The sequence below is a fragment of the Dromaius novaehollandiae genome, chromosome 9 (genome assembly GCF_036370855.1).
Source record: "Dromaius novaehollandiae isolate bDroNov1 chromosome 9, bDroNov1.hap1, whole genome shotgun sequence".
NCBI lineage: Eukaryota > Metazoa > Chordata > Aves > Casuariiformes > Dromaiidae > Dromaius > Dromaius novaehollandiae.
In genome coordinates, this window is record NC_088106.1 from 4098707 (window position 1) to 4120633 (window position 21927).

At 41.0% G+C, this 21927-nt stretch overlaps 1 long non-coding RNA gene across 1 annotated transcript in view; it reads left to right on the plus strand.

The window, feature by feature from the left end:
• Nucleotides 1-21927, plus strand: part of LOC112986416 (uncharacterized) — a 56699-nt gene that overhangs the window by 1293 nt on the left and 33479 nt on the right. The window contains exons 3-6 of the long non-coding RNA XR_010390422.1: nucleotides 2341-2483; nucleotides 15900-16637; nucleotides 20188-20900; nucleotides 21089-21139. This is a non-coding gene — a long non-coding RNA (uncharacterized LOC112986416). The remainder of the gene's footprint in view (nucleotides 1-2340; nucleotides 2484-15899; nucleotides 16638-20187; nucleotides 20901-21088; nucleotides 21140-21927) is intronic.

Genomic DNA, 21927 nt, shown 5'->3' on the forward strand with positions numbered 1-21927 from the left:
CTTTTATATTTTAATGGAATTATTGATCTTAGTTGTGTTGCAATATGTCCATTAATCTACTACAACAGAATATTCATTAAAAATTCTTAATTCGAATCCTCTTCTTTTTATCTTCATTTAAATGTCAGGACAAGGTGATTTATCTTGAAAACAAAACTTTAACAGTTAAATTACATTGTGACACTGTATCTCTAGAAGTAATACATCAAACACAAATAGCATGCAAATTTGTCTTGTGCCTGCAACTTCATTATCTGTGAAAATCCATAAAAAGTTTATATGCTCTTAACAGCTAAGGACTAACCTGTAAGAACAAAGAGACTTTGTATTTTTACACACTTTAGAGCATCTGTCCATTATCATCTTCAAAACATTCGGGACAACACATTTGATAATAACTGTTTTATAACACTTGTCTTAGCATATAATTGAGAAATGTTAATGACACTTCAGTTGTAGTATTAAAAATACTAGTAATTATCTGTGCTGCTACAAGACCATTTCATTTCCTTTATATCTATAAAAATGTTTAAAAATAGGAATCTAAGGTACTTCTGTCTGTTCAGTTCTTGAGTATAATGAACATCAAATGCACTAAGTATGTAATATATGTTTGCGTTGCCTGAGATGAATGGGGTGTAATTGTGTCCAGCTATGGAAACTCCAAATTCAAGGCAGAAGTTAGAATAATCATGGTATAAAGAACAGTGAATCGTGAATGGGGTATAATACAGGCGACCCTTCTGTTTTGGGTAACAAAGATGCCCGATACTCATTTGGCCAGGCTAACATGGATGTATTTCATGCTGCACTGTAAGAAGTGACCTAACAAAACATTTCTGTGGATAGAAACATTAACATAAATCCAGAGTGTATCATTAATATAATGGAAAACATGATTTAACTTGTCATTACAGTATGCATGACTGGGAAAAATATTTTTTAAGCTAGCTGTTCTTATTTAAACCTATTTTCTAACAGTAAAAGTTGAAGAATTTAAATGACTCACTGTTCTTTATACCACAATCACTCTTATTTCTGCCTTGAACTTGGAGTTTCCGTACCTGGACGCAATACAGATGCAAAATGCTACGTCACAGCCAGAGCTTTCTCTGCGGCATCGACTGATCCTGACGAGCTCTGATTTAGCCTCTGGCTGCTGTTTATTTTGTCGCTTGTGCTCATGTCTTCTGGTATAAGCGTTGTTGTAGCGTCTGGATAATTTTAGGAAAGAACTCGCTTTCTGAATTAAAGAAACACGCACAACAAAACCTTTCAGAATGTATTTCAAGGACCAAGGCGATTAAGGCATATTAGGCCACCATGAATTTTTGAGCAATGTTCTTCTAACTCACAGCTGGTGCTGATCAACATCTCTAGAGGAATGAAAAGTTAGTATATTACATGCTGTTATTTAAGACTGATGGAACTCTAAATGGGGACTCCTTTTGGTGGAGCTCAATTTTCTGCAAAAATTAGATTCTGTAATTGTAGAGCCACCATAAGAAAAGACACAGGTTTCGCAGAATCACGGAAGGGACCTCTGGAGATCATCTAGTCCCATGCCCCTGCTCAAGCAGGGTCACCTAGAGCGCGTTGCCCAGGGTTGTGTCCAGATGGCTTTTGAATATCTCCAAGGAAGGAGGCTGCACAGCCTCTCTGGGCAACCTGTGCCAGCGCTCAGTCACTCTCACGGTAAAGAAGTTTTTCCTCATGTTCAGATGGACCTTCCTGTGTTTCAGTTTGTGCCTGCCGCCTCTTGTTCTATCGCTGGGCACCACTGAAGAGTCTGGCCCCATCTTCCCTGCACCCTCCCTTCAGATACTTATGCACATTGATAAGATGCCCCTCAGCCTTCTCTTCTCCAGGCTGAACAGGCCCAGCTCTCACAGCCTCTCCTCCCATGAGAGATGCTCCAGTCCCTTCATCATCTTCATTGCCCTTGGCTGGACTCGCTCCAGTAGCTCCATGTCTCTCTTGTACTGGGGAGCCCAGCACTGGACACAGCACTCCAGATGTGGCCTCACCAGGGCTGAGCAGGGGGCAGGATCACCTCCCTCGACCTGCCGGCAGTGCTCTGCCTAACACAGCCCGGGATACCATTGGCCTTCTTGGCCACAAGGGCAGGTTGCTGGCTCACGGTCAACTTGTCCACCAGGACCCCCAGGTCCTTCTCTGCAGAGCTGCTTTCCAGCAGGTCAGCCCCCAGCCTGTCCTGGTGCCCGGGGTTATTCCTCCCTAGGTGCAGGACCCTGCACTTCCCTTTCTTGAACTTGAGGTTCCTCTCTGCCCATCTCTCCAGCCTGTTGGGACAAAACTATCTGTTCCTTCTTGTTTCAGCTTCTGTGTCCAGCGGTGGATGGGAAAAAATCCAGAGGAGCTTCCATTTGTGGACATCAGTGACAGATGTTGGCTCTGCTGAAGATACTATAAACTCTTTCACATGTAGGACAGGCAGCTTGCGTTTTAACTGCTATGAGGAGGTAAGAGATGGTTGTAATTGCATATAACATATTAGAAATATGTTAAATGCCAGCTATGTGCCACAATTCCCCTGAGCTCGCTAATGCTAAAAGAACTTTTTCTTTGTTAGCATTCAGCTGACAAACAATATGGTGAATAGGAAGAAACAGATTTAGAAGGAAAGCCCTAGGTGAAAATAGGAGATGTATTATATATCAATTACATGCCGCCTAATAATGTCAGCTTTTTAATTGCTTCAAAATGTGGACACATTTGCATTATTAGGTTGGAGCCATATGTTTCTTCATGGGATGTGACAATCAATAGATTTGTTTGTGCCGTGCCCTATTGTAAAAAATGAAGCAAATAGTTTTGCTTATCATTTATTCGTAAGTGTTTCTTGTAAAAGATCTGATCAGCTGTCTTTCTGTTTTTCTGTGGATCTTGATTTAGAATTTTTTTTAAAGTATACAGTTCAGTATTTCCACTCAGCGGTTCAAGGCACAGTATGTGCAGTGCTGTGTGTTGTGGTTCTCCAAGCGATTCATCTTCAAATTTCAATGAATTTTTCATTTGCCTGCCAGTTTTTTGAAACTTTGCAGGCAAGACAAAAGTTTCTCCCCACTTTGAGACAGCACAGGCAGAGATTGAAATATATTATTATGGGGAAGTAAGAACTTTAATAGTCATTTGATCAAGGATGATGCAAATCTTCCCTGAGGGGAACACCTTGGTATTCTTCATTATTTGTATTCTTGAAAGAGAGAGAACAGAGAGGGTGAGTGAGATGGTTCATGGAATTTTTTTTTTTTTTTTGATTCTGAATATTGATCCACTTTCCAGACGTGCCAGCCTTTCTCATCAGATTGGTTAAGAATTAACACCATTCATAGAAACTGGAATCACAGTCATCTTGGAGGAGATCCACTGTGAGAGCATACATTTGTCTAAGAAAAAAAAAAAAAAAAACCCTCCAGAAATGGGTTCCCTGAAGAGTGAGGACTGTGGAGATCAGGGTATATAGTATTGGCTATTTATTTTCTGCCAGGTTTAGTTATTTTGGGGCCTCATTCTACACGTGAAAAACTCTAGCGTTGCAGGGACTCGTGCTTTAAGTGCTCGAAGGCACTAGCTGTGATTGCCAGTGATATTCACGGTGGATGGATGTGTTTATGAACAGGTGCACATCATAATGAAGAGGGTTTCAGCTAGATCTTGAACTCCTGTGATCTTGCCTGTTCAAATTATGTTGTTGGTTAATAGGTTATTTTATTATGGTTGTTTAAATATGTACTTAATCAAAGTATAGAAAGCTTCACCTATCAAGCTCAAATGAAGAGTAGGTCTTGCTTGGGGCACCCCTTGGTTGGGCAGGATAATTTATTCTGCAGCTAACATGACGTTGTGGTTTTTAATATACTGACAGCTGCGGCCTTCTGCTCGCCTAAGGTAGGGCTGGAGTTTGAACCCTGGTGACAACTTTTATATGGTCGTGACTTTTATGCCTAGCTTCTCAAACCATTCTGCATAGATGAACTAAAACCACTAAACTCTTAAAAATGTAGTAATTATGCAAGAAATCAATAAATTATGCATGAGAATAAATATATTAAATGAAACCACTTTAGATGAGAAGCAGGCCAATTAACGATGTGTGTGCTGCGCAGCATTGCAGTTCTCTGAACACAGATAACATTTCAGATCCACAGCCATAATAAACAATGCAGTCTGCTACATTTTAAGTCGATGGATTTGCATTCATTTGTTTATCATTTTCTGTTGAAGAGTCAATCTCATTTTCTGATGTTTGAACAAGCTCGTAGTACAATATGTAAACATTACAAAATTTAATCAGATGGCATTAGATTCGGCGAAGTAAACAAACCTCAGTTATAATCACAGGATATTATGGATTTCCTATCATTTCTATAATTTAAATTTAGTTAAATTTTGTGGAGCTCATTACTGAAAAGTAGATGGTTATTTATTCTATGAGAGGTTATCTGAGCTTAGGACAGATCCCTAACTGTATACTGTAGCTGGTATCTAGTGAGAAGATCATAAGAAATTGGACATATTGCTGATATGCACCAAGCGTATTCCTTGCGCGTCAGGCCAACTTCCAGAGTGTTTTTTGTACTGATTCTTACTTAAATGCACGCAGGTTGCAATGCTCTTTTTCAGGCAGTCACAGAAAAGAAGACTGGAAGGTACCTTGAGAGGTCCTATAATGTTTTCCAAATTTTTAATGGAGGTTTAAGTCTTCACCTTCTTAGCTCTTCTCACAATTAGGGAGTTTCCCCTAACTCTGTTCATGCAGTTTAAGACTGTTAATATCTTACTGTCTTATCAGTAGATGTGGGCAGCAGTTTAGCGCCTGACCTTCTCCGTCTTCAGTCAACAGCTGTATTTACCAGACTACAAAGTAAAGGGGACTAACGAGAGAAATGGTCTCAGTCTGGAGGTGTGGATGCATAAAGAGGGTATTCAAGCAAATGTGTCCATGTGCATCGAAACGCCAGCCTGGCGTGCCGAGGGCAGCAGGCTGCCCTCGTCCCGGTAAAGTCCCTTGGATGTTGCTGTGGGTTTGTCCGCAAGAAAGTTTCCAAGCGGCTCAGTTTCCCTGCCTCCTCTTGGAGGGGCTGGATGGGATGTGAATGAAGGATTTTCTTCATTTGACTAGGTCTGAATAATAAACAGAGGGCTAAGAAGCCGTCTCGGTGGTGTCGGTCCGTTGAGGAGGGCGTCCAGGATTAGCTGTGAATTACATGGATGTTCAGGTTCCACGTCTAGCTGAGGAAGAGAATGGGGCAGTGGGAACATAGGGAAGTGGGAAATTTTCTTCTTTCTGGGGCTTTCCTGTTCAACCCTCCAGAAAAACGTTTAGAAGCACCTGGCAAAAAAGGCCGTTTCTATCCTATCAAAATACTTGATATTTAAAAAAAAAATAAAAAATAAAAAAATTCTTATTCCACAGTGCTATGAGATAGAAAGGGGAAAATCAACTTGCTGGAAAAAACTTAAAATAATTTTCTCCTGCGGGTCGGAGCAATGGACTAATGGCAGAAGCACAATCCACCACCAGGCACCCGTGAGAGACATGGGAAACCAGCCTCTGGCTCCGTGGTATGATTTAGGTGCAGAGATTTCCCTAGATGCCAGGGAAGTATCTTGATTACCGTTGGACATATCTGTGTTTTGTGCCCCAGGGCTATTACCCCGCTATGGAAAATCCTGGTGCCTGTCCATGCTGGTCGAGGCTAGGGACCTCAGTGGTGCCACGCTGCACTTTGCTGAGCCTCCTGCGTTTTAGAGCAGCCTTGGCAGCAATGGTATATGTCAGTGGTCACCAAAGTGCAGGTGTAGTGTGGGAGGCAGTGAGGAAGGAGTTAAAATAGATAACAAGTGCTTTTCTTGGAAAATGTACATTCAGACACAATATTAATAATTTCTAAATACCCGCCCGGGAATTTAAAGTTTATCCTAAGTGCAGTGAAGGAAAAAAAAGCCTCCGTGGCCCTATTACATATGCTGAAATGCTATTGGTATGACATTTGACTGAGGAGAAGAGAGTGGCTTTAAAAAGAATATTTCATTTGGCTCCCTCTGCAACAAAGAATGGGGAATGAGGATGAAACAAATGGAACTAAAATAGAAATGGGAAGATCTGATTTATATTGTGGCATAGAAAAACATAAATTCTTTCTGAGATGCTGAAAAAACTCTGTGGACGCTACAAGTGAAGTATTCTTGCTCCAATTTTGCTGCTGTTATACAAGTTTTAATATGAAGTTGCCTGTGGAACATTCCTGCAGTGATCAGGGCTTGTGCCTGTGTCATGCAAAACAGAAGTGGGATGCTTATCGTTATCCCGGGAAGATGTGTATTTTAATGGTAGGCTGATCTTTCTGCATATTATATAAAGTTCCCTTTTTCACGAATTGGAAATGTGAAAATGTTCCATTCAATGAGACACCGAAATATTTAACCCATTTTCAGAGGAGAACAAATGCTTAAAAATAACAGTAAAAAAAAAAAAAAAAAAAGAAGAAAATCCAGTGGATATCATCATTGAGAATTAAGGTAGTCACTTTAAGGTGACCAGTGGTCTATATTGACAGCTTTTTATTATTAAAATACTTATTATTATGTGCAATATAATGATATGTAGCTGCTGTATCCCAACAGACATGCTGTAATACGCACAAGACCTGTTTCCTACTTGGGAAAGGAGAAAGCTAGAGCAGGAAAATTGGGGAGGCTGTGAGGTTGCTGCTGCGAACCGCAGCTGCTGGGGCTGGGAGAGGGCTGCGGCAGCCCTGCAGCTGGCTTCTGCCACGTAATGTCTTCTCATCAGGAGATGGCAGCAAAATCTCACGAACCGTGACGTTTGCTCGCCAGCCTTTCAGCCGAGGCTGCTTTGACCCGTCCTCCTTATTCGGCCTCCCTGGACAAAACCTTAGTAGATCCTAATGCAACAAGAAGGCAGCGCCCTTCTCATGGCGTCCTCAAGTTTATGTTATAGTGTCTTCGGATTAATAAATAAATAAATAAAATTGCCAGCCTTTAGTGCCCAGCTCTCGAGGCCCAGCGAGCCTCAGGAGGACTGGGCTCCCCTCGAGCGCCAGGAGCCGAAACATGCCACCGGTGCTTCTCGGCGGCCCCGGTCCCCAGCTCCGGTCGCATGTGCAAGGATGCAGTGCTGCATCTTGGTGCCCAGTTCCCCAGCGTGGCCTGTGACTGCTGCCGTCATGCTGTTTCGGTGGTGTGGGTCCAGCTGCAGCGAGCACCAAGGTATTTTGGGGGGTTTTTTTGCTCCTGGCTTGAATCTCTTTAATCTGTTCTTGGCTCCTAGTTGCTTTTGGGGACCTGAGTGCTTATGTTAGCACTGAGGCTTCCTAGACAGGCTTGGCAGCAGGCTGATGTCTGTCTATAGAAAGAGCATAACCAGCAGCTTCACTCGCTTCTCCTGCAGCAAGCACCGACTGCATCACCCCCTGCATCTGCAGAGGTGGCATGTGTTGACTTTTATACATTTTGATAAGAAATAATATTTGTGCACACTTTTTGAGACATTTAATAGCATCTTAAAAATCAAAGTGTGTGATTCATGTAGGATTCATGATTTGGTCACAAAATAGCACTGTTTTTTTAACCCATAAGGCTTTTAGCATAACTTTAAAAATAAGCATTACATTTATACACAACATCATGGGAGATACAATATCTTCCCTCTAAAGAAGTTTCTGTAATTTATGATCCATAATTAGAACACGATTTAATAATTACATGTCCTGCAAAGAAATGCTTCATGAGCAGGGCTTTGTTCTTACACAGCTGCTGGAAACACAGACAAAGATTTGAATGATAGGAAATAGTTCTGCTGAAAATGCACTGGTGGGGGCAAAGTGTCTTCAGAAGTGATCAGAATTGCTGAATAATGAATGCTGTTTATCACATGGACTGTACTGCCACATATAGGGTGCTTAAGAATACCTACATCTAACATAAGCCTAGCATAAATCACTCTGGTTGCTAAAAAGATACTAATTCTTGCTGTTGTGTAGTGATATGTTTATATATGAAAACTTAGCAAACGAAAGATGGACAGTGTTTTTATGGTTTGTCTTTCCTTCAGGGAATGCCATCACAGAAAGAACTAAAAATCTGAAATATTTTTCCTAGGGTTTCCTTCATATGCTTAAAGGGAGCCAGGAAAACCTTTATCAGCTGTATTAACTTAAGACTGATTCAGACTCATTTTTGCCTTAAATATGAATAATTTTAGACTGATCTGATGTTGGGTTAAAATTCTTTCCTAAACTATAAAGTTTAGCTAAAGAAGCAGACACATGTTTCATTAGCTGCTTCTTCCAGGCAATATTGTACTTTGGAAATGACTTAATTCATTTAAATTCATGGCAAAGGTTTTTTTTTTTTGGAAAACTGCCTGTGCTAGGAGATGCATATAATACAGATACATATTTCCAGCTTGCGGTATATGATGGTATGTGAATCGATCATATGAAAAGGCCTATTTCTTGGGAAGACCTTCAGAGAATGCTATGAAGTTATAAATTTATGGAGATGGACAAAAAGTATGCTGCAGATTAGATCCAGTGGCTCCATATATGCTTCTTTCCCTGCTGTGTTTCATCCCTGAAAGAGTGTTGCAAGAAGGATGGAATTGGAGCCAGGTGATTAATAAAGGGCAAATAACTGACTTTAGAAAATACAGGTGTTCTCATTTTTTACTGAATGGTAACTGAGCAAATTGTGATTGACTTGAGTAACTCAAATGTTCTTAATTTTACTGCTCTTTGCTGTCTAGATGAAGGATGAACTCTTGCATGCAATTTTCCCGCAAACACAGTATCTGCATGTGAACGGTGTTTTGTATTTCCTTTGAAGTCACAGTAGTGATCTAAGATTTTTTTTAGCACTGTTCATCCTTTCAACTGAGATGCATTAGCACAGAAGGTAGCCGTGATACTTGTAGTTGCAAAAGATAGTCAGAGACTTGATTGACCGAGTGCTTGCTGGAGATCGATGGAGGTGTGTTTGCAGCCGCGGGGCCCAGCAGGCCACCTCGCCGTGTGTCACGGAGAGCAGCTCAGCCGTGGTTTCCCAAGGCGGCTCTGCGCAAAGACAAGTGCGCAGGAAATCCACTTGAAGGAACACTGCTTAAATGTGATTTGAAATATTAATGCAACCTCATTTTCAGATGGCAGGCCTAGCTCGAACAAAGCTATATGTCGTGCTCACAGGGGAGAAGAGGAGGTTCATTTGGGTTTGGAAGACTCTGACAATGTGGAGAAAATTGGCCTCCAGAATTGAGTCAAGTCCCAGGTCCCGGTAATTCCCACCTCTACTCTGGCCTTTCTGCTTCAGATCTTGTAAAAGAGGCATGCGGAGAAGGGAGTCAGGGCTGTGTCCTGGTATCAGATTGTGTGGCAAGGAGTCAAAATCCACAGATTTTATGTTGCTGCTCTACCTCTTCCTACACTACAAAGAGTTAAAATAGAAGTTGATTTAAGTGAAAAGCAACAGCCCAAACTGGTAAATTCACCTGAATCTCCCTGTCGCATTATTCTGCTGCTTCTTGGTCCATGGCTGTGATTGCTGGCTCTGACGTGCAGCCTGTGCGAGCCTTCCCGCGGCGACCTGGGATCGTGCTGCTCCTGGGGCTCCTCATTACGAGGGACCGGGCATCCATGTGCTGGTTTGGGTTTGCGTGAGGTTTAGCGCTTCTGTGTTTATCACAGAGTTTGTTGTCTAGGACTTGCGTTTCAAGCCATATTCTGTCACCTCCAAGTGGTTTTTGAAATAGGTTTGATATAGTGGATGCCACCTTTTAAAAACTAGGCTCTTTTAAATCCCCAGATGAAGTTGCAGGCCAGTTGCAAGGGTGGGAAGGTTTGTGTCCTCAAGTACCTCTGCACAACTGGTATATGAGAACACTTCTACAGGATCACGGTAAAATCCCGAGGGGCCGCGTGTTCAAAGGAGGCTCCTCCTCCTCCTACCTGACAGCCAAATTGCAGCGTGTCATGGCTAATTTTACATTCAGGACTTGGCTAATGTTGCATTTCCATGTAAAAAAAATTGCTGTCTCTGCCGTAGGAACGTTAGAAACGGGGCTGAGGCTATGTGCAGTAGTCTAGGAATTATTTTATACCTTTCACTGAACAAAACAAATGATGAGTTGCTTGTCCCCAAATGGATGATAAATATGAAGTACTACAACAGAGTGGTTTGGTCCTGGGTGAGGATTGATGGATTTAGGCAATGCTTTTCTTCTGCTGCAGTCAAATTCTGTTCAAAAGCTTCCTATTAAGCAACTCACGTGTGAAAATTAATTGAACTGCTTTACTTGCATTGGACTCATTTCCATATTTTACACTTTCTAAAGTAAGTTAAATCCTCGTTGCTTTGGAAATCACAACATAAGGACGCAGGAAAACTGCCAGGCAAATGTTAGTGTTATAGTTTCTGCTGAAATATTTTATATTATTGTAATTGACCAAGAATTAGGATAATTTTTAATAGCAACATATGGCAATTACTACTGAAAACGTTTCTGAGATACTTTTGATTTGCTTAAATTATTGCTGTGTTATAAAAACAGTGTGAAATTCCACTGGAGTTGAACTATTTGTTTATTTCCACTGGATAATTTAATGCAGCCTAAGTGAACTATTAAATTAATCACGCCATATTTAAAGGGCAGGATTTGCATTGGTGTTAACAATGAATCATAACCAACAATTGAGTTTTTATAGCTGAAAGGATCAGAGAATATACAGTATCAGTAAATGATCCATAAACCTGTTATGTGAATGACAGCTGTAAATTTAAAACTTTTGCTTAGGATAATAAAAATGTCCCATTCTACTGAAGCCCCCCTAGAAAAGTCATGACACTTACATTAGTGTGTAATTGCAGCTGTTAATTGGTGCTAAGTGGCTGCTGTGGCATCCTGGAAACACGTGCTCTGGAGTCGTGCGCCCTCCAAGGCTTGGTGATGGGAGGGTTGGTTGTTATGTGATTTTTCATGGTGTGTGGTTTGTTTTTGACTAATTCAGTGTAGATGTCTGTCAGCTTAATCTGGAGTTATGTTAACATTAAAGAGAATACATTTGAGGAGTATTCTTTGGAGACTTTCCTTTCCAAGGCTCCTTGTTGCATGACAATGGGTAGTTAACAATAACCAGGTAAATTATAGCTAGATGAATCTTATCTAATGACCACGAACTCCTTAAATTCTAATGTTAATTCAGAGGCTATCATTAATTATCCCTTTTATTTTTGTAAGCTGATGATGGCAGCAGCATGAGAGATGTACTGTTCATGGTGCTCCCAAAGACTTACATCTGGCCTTAAGCAAAGCACTTAACGCGTTTGTGGCTTACCTGGAAAAGGGGACAGAACTGCTTTTCTTCCTGACGGAGCTGGTGCCAGGCTTACTGAATTAATGTCTGAAAAATGCTTCGAGTTCCTAAAATAAAAGATGCCTTGGATGATTCAGTATTTGCCAGGGAAAATCATAATTTGCCAGCACTTAATGCAAAAGGTGTTTGAGAGACTGCTGTCATCTCCTGGTAAATATAGAGAAATCCTAAGCTTTCTTCACAATTGAAGGGATAATTAATTATCATTTCTGAGCTTGTGTAAGAACCAAGGGAGGATGGCAGTCTGAGTTTGTTATATTAGATACGGATTACCTATATAAAACTGACTAATTACTACTATCCCTGGGAGGTCATGATAAATGATGCTTTCTTAATGGCAAATCTTTTTGGTGGCTGCGGCCCACAACCAATGGGGAAAACTCTGTGGTGAGCTCCTTGCCGAGCAACCCTGGTGGAGCTCCCCCACAGAGGTGAGATGGTCGTCAGAGCAGAGGGGAAAATAAGGCGTTTTACTATGTTTCAGGCAAGAAACTGTTTCTGCAGATACATGGCACCAGCGAAGCTCTTGGCTCTGCTCAGGTGACCAAGCACATGGGGAGGACAGTGGCCTCCTGTGGCTTTCCCAACAGGCGATGGACACGTGGTTTGCAGCGCTGCCTAAAAAGCACCTGGGTTTGCAGTATTTCTGTCATTTCTTGTTCCATGCAGCTCATGGGGAAATGGAATTGTCAGTGAAATGATCAATTTTTTTAAAAAAAGGGCAAGAGCGCTCAGTCTTTGCCAGTTGGTGCTCAAGAGCTGCAGTAGGGCCAGCTTTCAAAGGGGCTGTGCAGTTTTGCCCATTCTGTTATCTCAGCTGGACACTGATAACTCCCCAAACAGTTTGCCCTCCCTCAACTTTCCTTCACACCAAAAAAACAGGACAAGTGACCAGCCTGCAGCGAGAGTTAAAGAACTGAACATCTGAAAGGGGTAAGTAAAGAGAAAAATCAGACCTCAGTGTTGGTAAGTGAGGGGAAACCAGTATATACATAGCTCCTTGTACATGTGTGATGGGTGTTTCAGGGCCACTATTCATCCTATGCTCAAAGATGCATCTGATTTAGGCACAACCTACAACCCAGCCTGTAACCTTTTTCCGTGTTCTTCTTTCCTCAAAGTGGTTGTAGATAAACATTCATGTACCTGTCCGTATAAAGGAAATGTTTTTACCGGTTTGAGAAATGGTCACATTGTTCCACATTTTCACAGGTTTTCTTTTTCAATAACACATGCTGACTATTATTAATTCCCCATTCTTCCTGCAATTTTGCCATCCTCAGTAACCTCCAAAGTTCTGAGACTGTAAATCCTTCATTTATAATACACTGAAAATGTAGTGTTTCATGAATATAGATTTACAAATCTGTAATTAAGCTCCTAACACCAAGTGCTTGGGAGATATTAAAAAAGACAAGTACCTGATTTTTTCCAAAGAAGTGGGACAATAAAATTAAGTTAAGGTAGCTTTCAGATTTCTTTCGATAACCTTGTTCAAACCTGTAAGTGTGCTCGGAATGGAAATGCATTATTATGGCCCTGAAGGGGGGATGTAATGTGGTTGGCCGTTTTTTAATACCTCATGATTTGTGTGACTATAACGGCTCTCATTAGAAATGAAGCCGAGGTATGGTACTGACCTGGCATAAGAGGAGATGTTTGAAACCTTCTGCAGGTTAAATTGCTGAAAGCTGTCCGGGGGAGAGGATTTAGCCTGAAGCAACTTAGTGGTAGCTGCTGTTTGAGAACAACTGTTGCGGGTCTGATATTCCCAGCCAACTTGCAAATCGTGTCATTGCCTTTCCCCATTGTAACACCAATGTCTATTCCCACTAAAGACACACTGTCAAATTTGATCATCAAATGTTCGTTTCAATATCCTTATCAACCTACAGTATATTTTCTAATAAGGTGACATTCACATTAACAGAACCCTGTGGAGCTATAAAGGAGGAATGTTACCCCTTTTTGCAGAAGGAGAAGAAAGGCTAAGAGACACTGCCTAAAAGGCACTTAGCAGGGCTCTCAGAAGTGTTCAACATCCCAGTTTCATTTGGGATGTAGTGTAGATTCTGGGCGAAGCAGGTGTGCCCTTGAAGGCAGAAATTGAATGGCTTATGAAATTGTGACTCCTCATTGGAAATTCCTGAGATGTGTTAATGGAGCGCACAAACTCTCCTTGTCCATTTCTATTAAGTATAAAAAACAGATTAGATTAAACCCCTGCTGCAGGACAACAGCAACCACCTAATTTCAAACTGTAAATGTCTCATGTGCAGGTTCCTCCATGCCAAGGCACTACAGCAATGTCTGGGTGCTGAAGGCTGTACTGTTAGTATAAATAGAATTAAAAAAAATACAGAAGAGGGATGCATTTTTTCACAAAGTGCTTTGTTTTCATGTTGTTTTGCTTTTATTATCCCCACCCTGATGCTTAGGTGTGACCTGGCAGTGTTCCTTTAAAGTTCGTGGGGTTTTTTTTTGGCCAAATAGGCTTTTTAATCATGCTCAAAACTCTTAGAACTTGGTCAGCAAAAAGTGATCTTTAGTGTTTGCCTCCTTTGTAGACCTGGAGAAATGCCAAAGTCTGTCACTTCTATTCTCTAAGTAAAACTTTTGGCAGAGCTTAAGAATGAATAGTAAAATATTGAATAATTGACATTCTTAGGTGCAAGCAGAGATTTTTCATCAATACGAGGCAGCTGCTCCTTCAGATGCTCACGCAAGGAATGATGAGTGTTTGCAGCTTAGTTTTGAGAAACTTGTGCAGATGTGCGGCAGGCAGCCAGCAGTGGGGTGCACATCTGAAAGGCAGTATAGTGCTATTTAACAAAGGGGGCTAGCGGCTGTGAAATATGTAAAAGCAGTGAATGTGTGAACCAAATCCTGGGTGAGAGGGACTCCTTTCTCAGGGCTGGGTCCTACACTGTTGCATATACCAGTTCTCAAAATATCTCGTGTAAAGCTTGGTTTATGGCAGTTGCCAGATGCCCTGCAAGAGTGAGTCGAGGTTTGTGCTCTGGCTTTAGGACAGTTCCAGCCTTGGGAGCAGTCAGATCCAATACCTGGTTCATGTGTATAGAAGAACAGTTGTGCTTATTGAAACTGAAAGATCCTGCATTGTTTGCCTAATTTAATAACTCTGTATAATTTGGGTGAGTCGATGGAAACATTATGGGAAGCAATGGAGGGGAGTAAGATATGAAAGATGAGGAGGATGATTATAAGCGACTGTGGGAAGGATGGAAATTAATAAAAATTGTGGAGAGTGAATATTTGCCATAAAAATGGGGCTGACTGGAAGGAAGGAGGTCTGATGCTAAGGCCAGTGGAAGAGCACAGGGAAGGTTGTCTTGGGCTTGTAGCAGTTCCCCAAGATGTGCCACCATGGCACAACGGGACATGTCACACAGGTACCTGGAGGCCCAGCATAGTTTAGGATGAAGACGAGCTCATTTTGGCCAAGCCAAATAATGAAAGAGAAAGCACAGGCATATGAGATACAAAGAAGAAGAATACCAGGAAGTAGGAAAGGGTTTTTTCCCCTCCATATTTCTGAAGATCATAACTGAACAATACCTATTTTGAAATTCTTGGTTTCACAACAAAAATAGAGCTAACTTGATTAAACACTGCCAGTGCTGCCCTTTGTCTCTGGTCTTCAGCATTATATCGCAAACTTTTTTTCATTAAAATGTGGATGTAATGTAACTGGAGATGTTGATAGATGTTGTTGTTGCTGATTTGCTGAAATAATTAATTTGGACTCTAAATGCATAGGTCTTTTGCTGGTCAGTTTGATATGTGATGTAGGGAAAGCCATGTGCATTGGTTGCCTGGAACTTTTGACTCTCTTATTTAAGAAATGTATTTTAGCATTTCAGGTGTTAAGTAAGCATAATCTGCTCCTGAGCAGAAAAGCAGAATTTGGCAACTAATTTTCCAGTTATTTTTTCTCATTTGGGAATATGCCTAGCTGTTTTAACCGGAAATCACAGCTATGAGTTGAATAATGAGTAGCATAAGTTCTTCATAGCCATTTTTAATGGCATCTTAAAAAAATGTCTGGAAGAGTTTGCCTTTGAGGACTAACTTTTGTCTTTCAGGCAGAACTTTATTATTGAACTCTTTTCAAGTTTCCATCGCTGCCTTTGACACAGAGTAACAGGGTTGTATTGATTTACCCAAGACTTGTTGCCCAGTTCTAATCTACATTCACTTTCAAAAACACTGCATCAACAGAATATTTGTGTTGTGACACCGACTTCCAAAGCTGAGGCTGGCAATGCCTCTGATGAAAAGGGCAACACACCAAGCAGAACGTGGCTGGGGAAGACTCAGAGAGACTTGGTCACTGCTGTCTGTTTCTGAAAGTTGTGAGACAAATTTTGTGCAATTCTGGGATGCCAAAGGTCCAAAAGGCTCAAGGTCCAAAGCTATTAGACATCATTCCCTCTCTCTTACGGAGCATGTTCTTCTCTCTAGGTGAATACAGCAGTCCTGGAAGCACTGCCTGACTCCGAGAAGGAGAACTGGTAGGACACATTGTATCCTGGAGGTGTGTGGTACGACTGAAGAGCAAATACCATCTTAAGGAGCATCTTTCAGAAGTGGTTAGATTTCCAAAGGGAGAAAATAGCATATCTTTTAAAAAGTCTCAGGCTTCTTGTCTCTTCTGCACAGTCCTGTATTTAAACATTTTTTTCAATAATTGCAAATCTAGTCAAGCTGATTCACTGTCATATGCACAGGAGACAGGTAGTTGCACATAATCCATCTCACTTCAGCAAATATCAGTGCTCTACCCACTGCCTCAGCGGTAAGGGAAATCCTTCAGACTCCTTGGTGATGGACCAAAATGATAAGTCAAAGTCTTAATAGACTGTCAATGGGAAAATAATAGTGATGCACCTCGAATGCCAAGACAAGACAGAAAAAGAAAGCACATGGACAGTGTGGAGCCCCTAATAAAGCATAAAAGAAAGCTCTTCAGTCTAAAACACACTGCTGCACTGTTGCAATGAACATCTGAAGGAAGGAGGAGTCCTAAAGCTTTGCAAATGAGCATTTAGCAGACAAATATGGAGCACATTTGGCCAAAATAGAAGTAAGCCTGGAAGTTGCAAAGTTGCAAAAAACAAACAAAAATTTCCTGCAAAAGCAACAAAACAACTTCAAATGCAAATGGACACCATCGTATCTCCTGTCCTGCCATCTTTCAGGGTAAGCTTCCTCACATGGCACCTGCGAGTGGTGTCTCCACCTTTCAGGCCTTACGTTCCTAACCAAGCTGCCCTAGGTTGCTAAGTTGCTGCTAATTTTGTTATGTTTATTAAGTAGCAAGGTGGGAAGTTCTTGGGAGAATGCTGGGATCATTATAAATTAGTTAATATTGGCACTGCGTGACACACATACAAATACATTTTTATACAGGGGAACTGCATGACCTAGTTAAATGTCTTACTACATCAACCAGAGTTGTCTTCTCTGGTACGCAGACTCTCTCCCTTGTCAGGATGATGCTCTTTACGAAAGCTTTGAAACAGTCTAATAAACTATTTTTTCTATTTTTTCAAACACGGGAAAAGTTCGGAGGGAAAAGAGAGGGATTCCCAGTTTAGCAGTCTCAGCTCATGCCGCAGGTGTCGACGTGCTGAGCTTGACCATCATGAGCATTTGTGGGAGGAATTTTGCTCTCAAAGCTCTGAAGAGAACAGTCTCGCTTGTATACAGCCTCGTAGGCTGCTGTATTTTCAAGCAGATAGGTTCTTCCTCTGAATCAAATACTTTAAATATAATTCCTTATGATGCAAAGGAAAACTTTATCATCTGCAGAATTTTCAAATCTAGCTGAAAACTGCTCCATGTTCAGTGTGGGCTGTTTTCCTTCATTTGAAGATCACAGGGTGCTGTCGTAGCCCTGACATGAGAAATGATCACAGGCACGTCTAGGCATCCAAATTTCAGAAGGATCTTCAGCCTCTATTTTATGGTAGCCCGGTAGAGTTGCAGGGTTCCCAGAATACTTACCTGTAATTATTTGTGTAGAAAATGGTTTTGAATTCATGCAATGTGTAGCACATTTGGTCAAAGAAAAGGTCTTCCAGATAGGATTTCTGAAAATTACAAGCCAAAGCCAGTTTGTTTTCCTTTTTATTTTTTAGTATTTTGGGTTTTTTTTATTATGCCTTTTAAAATGGTTTGGAATTATATACTACTGTGCTTAAACAGTTGGGTAGTACCTGTTCATGAGCTGTTGGGGAGACGGTTCTTGGAGTAAAGGAGTATTCCAGTCGTATGTCTAGAGAGCGACTCTGGCTCTTAAAAATTGTCTTTTATTTCTCATACTTTAATTGCATATGGTTTACAGTGATTCAGTGTCTGATAGGAGACAAAAGATGCTTTATAAATATGTTATTTTTCTGTCAAGAGTTCAAAAACACTGATTTCACATCCCATTATTAACACAGGGCCACATTGTTCAAATGAATTTTAAGCAGCCCTGAATTTTATATTTTGTTATAATACAGATAATGAAGTGGCGTTATCTTAAGTAACATTGCCTGCAGATGGTCATTGCATTATTTTAGCAGGTTTCCCACTGAAATTATTCCAGAATTTTGCTTTAAAGTGAGGTAAAATATGACCCAAAGAGATTTTATTTGTCTAATTAAAACCTGTTATAATATATAATCTGAGTAGGCTTTATTGGATATTAAAAATATCAGTGTTAAGAAAAAGTTAGTATTATACCAAACCCTGCCCCAGCAATGCTTTCCAGGCCGTGGCTCAGTCAAATGCTGCACTCTTACTCTTTTGGACATTACGCTTGGAAGTGAGCCAGGGAACATAAATAAAATTGGAAGTCAGGAGCAGCTCTAGTCCAGCCGTTGTGTGCTGTTCATTTGCAGTGGATAATGAAGGTCCAAAGACAGAGCGATTATAACAGAATGAGTCATTAGTAGATGTGGGGTTTCTTTTGCTAAAAGCAAAAGGAACGAGGTACACTTTCAATTCCAAATCCTTAAAGTTTTCTGTTGTTAAAATTCAATAAACCAAATCCTTGATGTGACTCAGAAAACTGGAAGAAACTGCAAGCCTAGGAATGGATTAAAATTTATTGGGTGGTGGCGTTTGGGGCAGAGCAGTAGCTGCGAGGTCCGGAGATCCCACCCAGGCTCTTGTCCGTCTGCGGAAAAATGTGAGGCTCCTACTTGCAGCAGAGGGGCTCCAAGCGCAGAGAAGTTCACGTCAGTCCAAGGAAAACCAGCGGCTAGGGCACTGCTTACCAGCTCTCCTCCCCTGAACTTGGGCAGTTTTGCAGCTGGGAACGACACCAACTTCCCACCGCAAGTGACAAATGCCGGGGCGAGCCGGCTCTGCCAGGGAAACTTCAAAATGAGCCGAACAAACACCGGCAGCTTTCTTCAATCTGTCTCCCTTGGCCTATTTCACTCAAACAGAGTTGGAAGGTAAGAACAAATTTCAGAATGTCCAAATAATCCTAAAAGCTTCTTATGATAGCTCGCTGCAAAGTCCCTAAAGTCTCAGTGTAACAAAATTTATATTGGATGTCAAAACCTAGGAACTGATTTGTAGTTGTATTAAATCTAGTGCAGTCTTGGAACAAAATCCAAGTCACAGACACTTTTTGCTAGCAAGCACACACAGTGTAATTGCAAAGATTTTCCCCTCTGATTCCTTTGGAAGTAAAAAGAGCTTTCTGACATAAATTTCTGAATGTTTCAATTAATCTTTCTCTGATGGAAGCTGATTAAAATCTTACTCTTGTTAATTAATATATGTGTAAGGTACATTGGGAAGCCATCATCAGCATTTTTCATTTTACCATTTCCAGGAAGGACGCAGGAGAGAAGCAGGCATAGCAATTAATAACTTAGCCAATTTAGCATCAGCTAGTCAAGTTCCAGCAATGGTTAGCGTGCATTTAAATGGCATAATTTGGAGTTAAGTTAGTGGTTGTATTTCTTTAAGTTGTAGATGGTGAGGGGGGCTCACACAAGACTGTTCATATGATAAATATTGGCATCCCTGTAGCAGAAGTGCTCAGGCTGTTACGGCACTTCTTACGTCCTTACTGCTTTCTGTGTTCGTGATTAACGTCATATACTTAGATCGGGACTTTCCATGTGAGAAAGTGAACAAAAAGCAGAGGAGGACACTTGAGCTTTGCAGGTGCTCAAGGCAGAGAAGTTAGAAGTGAGTTTGTTTCCAGCAATGAGGTTATTGTCTTGGCAAAACCTTGGGTATCTTTAAGAATTGAGTTTAATTTAGTTTTTGATTCCAAAATTAAAAAAAAAAAAAACAAATATGGTAAAAAGATGCAATTGCTTTTAAAGGGGTTCATTCAGTCATGGGCAAGGACAATTCATATTTTTACACGCAGAGGAATATAACACAAGTTGTTCAGACACATTAACAGAGTTTTAGAGTTCATAGAATCAGACTAATTAATGGCACTGGGTTACTACTTTCAACATTTTGTTCTGGAAAAAAGTCTGAAAAAAAACCTCACTACTCTGTATATTCCAGAATGAAATGCTGATTTTTCATTTTGAAATAGCTTTTTGTTTGAAAGTTTTATTTTGATACTATATGTCTGGTCTGGACACAGATTTTTAAAATTTGTGGACTAAGCAGGCTCCATTTGACCATTTTTTCTGACCAAAAAAGAGTGAAAAGCTAGATTAACCTGATGAGAAAAAAATTGTTCCTGAAAGCTTCAGTTTTCCTGTTCCTTTTCTATGTGCAGATCAGTGCATGGACTGTGATCAAGAACATTTCTTGCAGCAAGAAAACTGTAAGAAAGCTGCAGCAAGATCCCAGCAGAGCATCCTCCGGATACAGGAGTTTCACTGCGATGTGCTGCTGAGAGCACTGAGCATGGCTGTATTCAACACTGATGAAACACATGATCTGAAGAAAGCTAGATTTCACACTGAATCATGCTTCTCTGTATCCTACCTTTTAGAAAAATTATCTTCATAATATTTGAATGTGTCATGTAAAATTTCATGGTTGATTTCTATAATGTTTTGAAATATTTAACTTTTTTTGCAGTAAATACTGATATTAGAAAGCTCTTGTCTTAGCAAGTGACATTAACAAAGAATAGTCTCTCTAAAAAAAAAATCCAGCTCAGCAATGAGAATTTTTAAGAATATTTAGAGCAGGGACAAAATAGATACTCTCTGATGTCTCCCTCCCATCAGGCTAAACCAGTGACTCTGAAACGGCTGTGTCAGCAGCTGCCCCATCACAACTTGCTTGCGCTGGGAAAGCTGCAGACCTTGCCCCTTGGGTGCACAGAGGCACAGATGGTGATTGCTTTAAACATCACCGAGGCAAGCGACCTTCTGTCCTCTGACATGCTGGAAACGATTAAACACAGCACCAAGTGGACCAAGATGAGAGGATTTGGTCTTGGATTTTGCTTCAGCTTTGACAGTGCTTGGATTTTGCTTGGTATGCCCAATGGCGTGCTGTCCCCCTGCTTATGCTTCCCTTCCCCACCAGTGATGGGACTGAAGGAACTTTTTCCTTTGGAATTGCACCCATTTGCATGGCCTTCATTCTCACTGTTTGCTGCTGGTGATGTCAGGAAAGATTGATGTATTTTGCTTTTTGAATGCATAATTCCCATTACCTTTCAGATTCCCTGGATTTTCCTTCACAGTTGTGACGTACCTTTCATTCCTGGAAACGTAAGTTTTTTTTCTGACTTTTACATTTCTCCTACTCACAGTGTCGTGAAGCATATTTATACTCTCCTCCATTGGATAAGGGAGGAACGAGACGCATAGCTTCTGGAAAAGGGAACAGATATCACATCTGATGTCTCTTCTAGTGGCTGTGTCTGTTGCAACCATGAGTGAGTCGTTTGGTAAATTCTGTTGATAAATACTTCTGAATATGTTTATCCCCACGGACCAGATTAATTTATCTTTCAAATTTAAAATTGCGTTAGGGAGCTGTAATGTTCTGAGCAGGTCTTTGTCCCTGCGGCAAGCACTATTGCTCTCCTTTCTCCCTCGTGACAACAGTGACATCTGAACCTCTCGGCTGTTACCCAGCTCCAGATAGGGAGCTGAGGCATCCGCAGAATAGCCACAGTGTTTGTAAACAACATATCAGCTACCTTTGCTGGTGCATCTAGGCCCTAAGAGGTGTACTAAACACTTCCCCTTGCAAACTGAGCAAAACAAAGGCTTTATTTTTAAATTGCATAAAGAATAGCCTTGCTTAGGCAGATCCGTGCTACCCCTTTGCTTTCCAGTTCACGAGGAAGTTCATCCTTTGATGCTATGAACTCAGGAAAAGGCTTCAGCTCATCCAAACACAGAGCCCGGTGTTTGTGTCTGTTCAGCTACAAACTAATGAGGTAAAAGCTGATTGCAAAATCCCAATCGCTGTAGAGGCATTCGCAAGATGCTGACGTTGTGCAGCCAAAGCAATGCTGAAACCTCCTCTGTCCTTTGCAAACCAAACTCTC